Source organism: Scyliorhinus canicula, unplaced genomic scaffold (genome assembly GCF_902713615.1).
Source record: "Scyliorhinus canicula unplaced genomic scaffold, sScyCan1.1, whole genome shotgun sequence".
In the NCBI taxonomy this organism is placed as follows: domain Eukaryota; kingdom Metazoa; phylum Chordata; class Chondrichthyes; order Carcharhiniformes; family Scyliorhinidae; genus Scyliorhinus; species Scyliorhinus canicula.
This window is the reverse complement of record NW_024055449.1, coordinates 108,731-115,949: the sequence shown is the minus strand read 5'-3', so window position 1 is coordinate 115,949 and position 7,219 is coordinate 108,731. Positions and strand designations below refer to the sequence as shown.

General features: G+C 46.2%; 1 pseudogene; it reads right to left on the bottom strand.

Moving 5' to 3' along the window:
- Positions 1-4,213: 4,213 nt before the first annotated feature.
- LOC119959498 lies at positions 4,214-6,382 on the bottom strand (annotated as a pseudogene).
- Between the last annotated feature and the right edge of the window lie 837 nt (positions 6,383-7,219).

Here is a 7,219-nt window from a genome sequence, read left to right as displayed (position 1 = left end):
TCAGCTGCTCCAGTCACTCCAACTAACTGGAGTCCCTCATCTCTGGTGCCATTCTTGTAAATTTTCACAGTAACTTCATTGCAGTGTTAATGTAAGCCTACTTCTGACAATAATAAAGATTATTGTAAATGTCCTCTATACCTAAGAAGTTCACATCTTGCCTCAAGTGTGGGACCCATATATTGGGTTCCATTCCAGAGGGATAGAATTGAAACACACGGAAGAAATGTTCAACTTGTTTAGAGCCAGGGTTAGACAGCACTGGGAGTCTCTGTCAACATTGGTGATCTCCATTTAGAAAAAGGAAATAGAGGCACTGGAGAAGGTGCAACAAAGTCTCATAATATACAGAACTGACAGCATTTAACACTCAGGAAAGGCTAGGGCTGCTTTTTACTGGAAAAGAGAAGACTGATGGAAGTCTTACAGATTATGAAGGGATTCAGTAATCCCATAGGAATTCAGTGGAAACCTCTACAAAACGAGTGGTGAGAATTTGCAACTTGCGACCACGGCGACTGCATGAGATGAACAGCATAAATCCATTGAACGTAAAGCTAAATACATACATGAGGGAGAAAGGAATAGGAGATGCTGATGGGGGAGATGTAGAGGGGTGGGTGGAGGCTCATGTGGAGCATAAATACTGACACAGACCATGGCTAACCTCAGCCGGTATGGGAATTTAACCTGTGCTGTTGGTGTCACTCAGCACGAACCAGCCACCCAGCAACCTGAGCTACCGATCTCCGTGTAAATCTGTAATAATTCTGTAAATATTTGTGATTGCCTGTCCCCCACCATACTGTTTAATGTAATTTCCCAGTGCACCTCAGATAACTTGCCCCTCATACCCTAATAGTTTCCTTCTTTGAGAAGCACTAAGATAAATTAAACAAAACAACCATGTAACCACCATAGCCCATCTTCATGGCAATGTGGCATGATTTTTGGGGTTCCCAGACAGAAACGGCAATGAAACATCTTGTAACCTCCAAACACCCTTTCACTCCTTATGAAATGTGCAATCAGATATTCGCAAGAAGGCTCGGAGAGAATCAAACCATTGGAGACGAAGCCATGAGACCGGCCAGTCCAGCAGAAAGAAACCCTCTGACCATCCCCATTGACCAACAGAATGAACAAAATACTGTCCTGGGTGTAATTGAGAACAGAAACAATAACAGCAGAATCCAATCCCTGTAATCAGTTGTGAACCTGTTGGTGTCTCAGAAAGTGCGATGAAGTGGGCAGCACGGTGGCGCAGTGGTTAGCATTGCTGCCTCACAGCGCCGACGTCCCAGGTTCGATCCCGGCCCTGGGTCACTGTCCGTGTGGAGTTTGCACATTCTCCCTGTGTTTGCCTGGGTTTTGCCCCCACAACCTAAAGATGTGCAGGGTTAGTGGATTGGCGACGCTAAATTGCCTCTTAATTGGAAAAAATGAATTGGGTTGTCTAAATTTATATTTTTAAAAAGTGCGATGAATTACAAAACCCCTTCGCACATTGAGGGTAGGTGAACGGCCTCTCCCCAGTGTGAACTCCCTGGTGTGACTGCAGACGGCATAACTGAGTGAATCGCGCAAACATACGTGAACGGGTGTGAGATAATCGGGATTCTGGAGACATGGCTGCAGGATGACCAGGGATGGGAACTGAATATATTCAGTATTTAGGGAGGACAGACAAAAAGGAAAAGGCAGTGGAGAGGCAGTGCTGGTTAAACAGGAAATTAATGCAATAGTGAGGAAGGATATTAGCTCCGACAATGTGGAATCTGTATGGGGTAGAGCTGAGAAACACCAAGTGGTACGGAAATTAATGGGCATCGTATATAGACGCCCAAACTGCAGTGGTGATATTGGGAATGGCACAAAACAGGAAATTAGGCTGGTTGTAAAGGTTTGCATAGATATATGAAGAGAAAAAGATTGATGAAGACAAATGTAGGTTCTTTCCAGTCAGAAACAGGGGAATGTATAATAGGGAACAAAGTAATGGGTGAGCAAATAAATACATACTTTGGTTCTGTCTTCACAAATGAGGGTACAAATCAGATACCAGAAATGTTGGTGAACGCAGGATTTAGTGAGAGGGAGGAACTGAAAAGAGATCAATATTAGGAGAGAAATGGTGTTGGGAAAATTGATGGGATTGAAGGCTGATAAATCCCCAGGGTCTGATAATCTGCATCCCAAAGTAATTAAGGAAGTGGCTCTAGAAATAGTGGATGCATTGGTGGTCATCTTCCAGGATTCTATAGACTCTGGAACAGATCCTGCAGATTAGAGGGTGACTTATGTAACTCCACGATTTAAAAAGCGAGATAGAGAGAAAACAGGGAATTATAGACCAGTAAGCCTGACATCAGCCAAATTCCAGAATCCATGATCAAAGATTTTATAGCAAAGCATTAGGAAAACAGTGGCAGGATCGGACAGTGTCAGCATGGATTTATGAAGGAGAAATCATACTTGACAAATCTACTGGAATTCTTCGAGGGTGTAACTGGTAGAGTTGACGAGGGGCAGCCAGTGGATGTGGTATATTTGGACTTTCAGATGGCTTTTGACTTATTCCTGCATAAGATATTAGTGTGTAAAATTAAAGCACATGGGATTTGGGGTAGTGTGTTGAGATAGGTAGAAAATTGGTTGACAGACAGGAAATAAAGAGTAGGAATTAATGGTCTTTTTCAAATTGGCAGGCAGTGGCTAGTGGGGTACCGCAGGGATCGGTGCTCAGACCCCAGATATATTAATGATTTGCAAAAAAAATGTAAAATACCCAATTATTTTTTTCCAATTAAGGGGCAATTTAGCGTGGCCAATTCACCTACCCTGCACATCTTTGGATAATGGGGTGAGACTCACGCAGACACGGGGATAACTTGTCTCCACATGGACAGTGGCACGGATTGAACACTGGTCCTCAGCTCCGTGAGGCAGCGTTGCTAACCACTGCACCACCTTATCTATTAACGATTTAGATGAGGGAACAAACTGCAATATCTCCAAATTTTCAGATGACACAAGCTGCGTGGGAGGATGAGCTGTGAGGAGGATGCAGAGATCCTTCAGTGTGATCTGGACAAGTTGAGAGTGGGCAAATGAATGGCAGATGCAATATAATTTGTAGAAATGCGAGGTTATCCACTTTGGTACCAAAAAGAAGACAGACTATTAGCTGAATGGCCATAGATTAGGAGAGGGGAATGTGCAACGAGACCTTGTTATCCTTGTACACCAGTCACTGAAGGTAAGCATACAGCAGGCGGTAAAGAAGGCAAATGGTATGCTAGCCTTCATTGCAAGCGGATTCGAGTACAGGAGCAGGAATATCTTGCTGCAATTATATAGGGCCTTGGCGAGGCCATACCTGGAATATTGTGAGCAGTTTTGGTCTCCTTATCGGAGGAAGGGTGTTCTTGCTTGAGAGGGAGTGCAGTGAAGGTTTACCAGACTGATTCCTGGGATGGTGGGGCAGACACATGAGAGATTGAATCAGTTAGGTTTGTATTCACTGGAGTTCAAAAGAATGGGGGGTCTCATAGAAACCTATAATATTCCAACAGGACTTGACAGGGGAGATGCAGGAAAGATTTTCCCGACGGTGGGAGTGCACAGAACCAGAGGTCGCAGTCTGAGGATACGGAGGAGACCATTTAAGATAGAGATGAGGAGAAACTTCTTCATCAGAGTGGTGAGTCTGTGGAATTTGTTACCTCAGGAAATAGTTGAGGCCAATACATTGTATGTTTTCAAGAAACAGTTAGATATAGCACTTAGGGCGAAGGGGATCAAAGGGTATGGAGGGGAAAGCGGGATTGGGCTATTGAGTTGGATGATAAGCCATGATCATAATGAATGGCGGAGCAGGTGTGAAGGACCAACAGGTCTCTTCCTGCTCCTATTTTCTATGTAATCCCTTCCCACACTAAGAGCAGGTGAATGACCTCGCCCCAGTGTGAACTCGCTGGTGTGTCTGCAGACTGGATAACTGTGAGAATCCATTCCCACAGAGGGAACAGATAAATGGTTTCTCCCCAGTATGAACTCGCTCGTGTTTCAGCAGGTTGGACGAATTAACAAATCCCTTCCCACACTGAGAGCAGGTGAACGGCCTCTCCCCAGAGTGAACTCGCTGGTGTGTCTGCAGGTTTGACGGATTACTGAATCCCTTCCCACACTGAGAGCAGGTGAACGGCCTCTCCCCAGAGTGAACTCGCTGGTGTGTCTGCAGGTTTGACGGATTACTGAATCCCTTCCCACACTGAGAGCAGGTAAATGGCCTCTCCCCAGTGTGAACTCGCTGGTGTTTCTGCAGGCTGGATAACTGCGTGAATCCATTCCCACAGAGGGAGCAGTTAAATGGTTTCTCCCCAGTGTGAACTCGCTGATGTGTCCGCAGGTTGGACGAATTAATGAATCCCTTCCCACACTGAGAACAAGTATATGGCCTCTCCCTGGTGTGAACTCGCTGGTGTGACAGCAGGGTGGATAACTGTGTGAATCCATTTCCACAATGGGAGCAAGTGAATGGTTTCTCCCCAGTGTGAACTCGCTGGTGTCTCTGCAGGGTGGCTGAGTCACTGAATGCTTTCCCACACTGAGAGCAGGTGAATGGCCTCTCCCCAGTGTGAACTCGCTGATGTGTCTGGAGGGTGGATAACTGCAAATCCATTCCCACAATGGGAGCATGTGAATGGTTTCTCCCCAGTGTGAACTCGCTGGTGTCTCTGCAGTGTGGCTGAGTCACTGAATGCTTTCCCACACTGAGAACAGGTGAATGGCTTCTCCCCAGTGTGAACTCGCTGGTGTGCCTGCAGGGTGGATAACCGAGTGAAACACTTCTCACAGTGAGAGCAGGTGAACGGCCTCTCTCCAGTGTGAATGCGTCGATGAGTCTCCAGCTCAGATGGAAATCCGTATCCCTTCCCACAGTCCCCACATTTCCACGGTTTCTCCATGTTTTGGGTCTCCTCGTGAATCTCCAGATTGGACAATCAGTGGAAGCCTTGCCCCGTATCCTCCACACACAACATGTGCACTGTCTCTCCTCACTGTGAATGGTGTGATGTTTTTTCAGGCTGTGTAACTGGTTTAAGCTCTTTCCACAGTCAGTTCACTGGAACACTCTCACTCGGGTGTGTGTTGTGTGGGTCAGGTGCTTTTCCAGTCACTCACGTTTAAAATATTTTGAAGCCGACAGATCGGACAAATATTTCTCCTTCTCACCGATGATATTCAGAGCCCAAAAATATTCAGATCAGAAGAAATCGAGTGAGTTTGTCGCATCGAGACGTGATCGTTGAGATTTCTGTCTATAATTCCTCCTTTTCCAATATCCTTTAAAAACAATTTACAAAAGTCATCATTGTTAGTACAGGATAAAAATTCAGAACGGACAATTCTATTTCCTGTAGAACATTATTTCCTCTGTCTTCGAGCTTCTGGGTTGCTGTAGAATAAAGGAGGCAAGAGTTCTGCTTCTCCACAAAACACCTTTTTTTCTTTGATCCAACTTCACACACAATCAAACCTGGGACCCAGGGGCTGTGATGCAATTGTGCTAACCACTATGCTACCGTACTGCCCCACAGTAATGCTCGTATTCAAAACATTGTCTTGCATCTTTAACTTTGTCTATATATATATATATATATATGTTTCTGGAACATACCTCTTCATTCACCTGAGGAAGGAGCAGTGCTCCAGAAGCTTGTGTTTGAAACAAACCTGTTGGGCTTTAACCTGGTGATGTAAGATTTCTTACTGTGCTCACCCCAGTCCAACACCGGCATCACCACATCATGACTCACCATCATGACTTGGAGATATATCACTGTTCCTTCACTATCTGGAAGAGGAGGCAAATGTAGGAGGCTTCACTGTAAAGCATTCACTGGGGTCCAGTTATCTGTATTGGGCAAGATCTACGTTTCCTGTGGGGTGGGATGGGTGAAGTGATAACCTCTATATAGTTTTTTGACATTTTCTGATAAAATCTGTTTTTCTGTGTGGGGATTAAGGGAGATTTTCTTTTTGAAGCACAATGTAGATCTATGGGGAGGGGAAGAGAGAGAGAAAGATTAATAAGACAGTGAAATCTGGAGAGTAGGATTGGCTTCCTTTTCTTTCCATCTTTGCCACCGCTTTGCATCATCAAGTAGACATTGGGACTGAAAGACTAATCCAGTTTGATGGACAAGTTGTCTCCATTCTGAAGAATGGGGAACAAGCCCCTCCCACTCATTGAAACAACGCCCCGACAAAAGATGAGAAACACGCATGCGCCCTGATGCACATCCAATAAAGATGGCGGTCGTTAAACCGAGTCGAAATGAGGAGCTGCAGCTCCGCTCGGTACAAACGGGGTCCAGAAAACGCTTTACCGAGGATTGCAGCTCACAACAGCTTCACACAACATTTCCGCCCACCCCCGCGATCTCTCGCTCCCTCCATGTTGTTAAACGCCCCGAACGAATTTCCGATCTGAAGACACATCCCTTCTCCTTCGCCATTACCCACACTGCGCATGCTCCAATCACAGCGGGCCCCGCCCCTCATTCACTCCGATTGGTTGGAGGACCTGCCGCTCCCGGTCATCCTCCAGACCTGCCTCTCCTCTTCCTATTGGTCCGGAGCTGCCGTCAATCACCCGGGCATTGTGACGGTTCCAGATGGTGAGAGCGGCCACAGGCTCAGGCTGACTCGCTGATTGTCCAATAATAACAGTGAGAGTCTCAGTGGGACAATCAGACAATAATAGTGGAGATGGGGCCCAGAGGAGAAACAGCAAAAGGGGCCTCACGGTAGCATGGTGGTTAGCATCAATGCTTCACAGCTCCAGGGTCCCAGGTTCGATTCCCGGCTGGGTCACTGTCTGTGTGGAGTCTGCACGTCCTTCCTGTGTGTGCGTGGGTTTCCTCCGGGTGCTCCGGTTTCCTCCCACAGTCCAAAGATGTGCGGGTTAGGTGGATTGGCCATGCTAAATTGCCCGTAATGTAAGGTTAATTGGGGGATTGTTGGGTTACGGGTATACGGGTTACGTGGGTTTAAGTAGGGTGATCATTGCTCGGCACAACATCGAGGGCCGAAGGGCCTGTTCTGCTCTGTGCTGTACTGTTCTATGTTCTATTCACTCACTTTGAGACGAACAAACACAGTGTCTGTTCTCAGAGTCAGACTGCAGTGTGTGTGAACATATCATTGGATC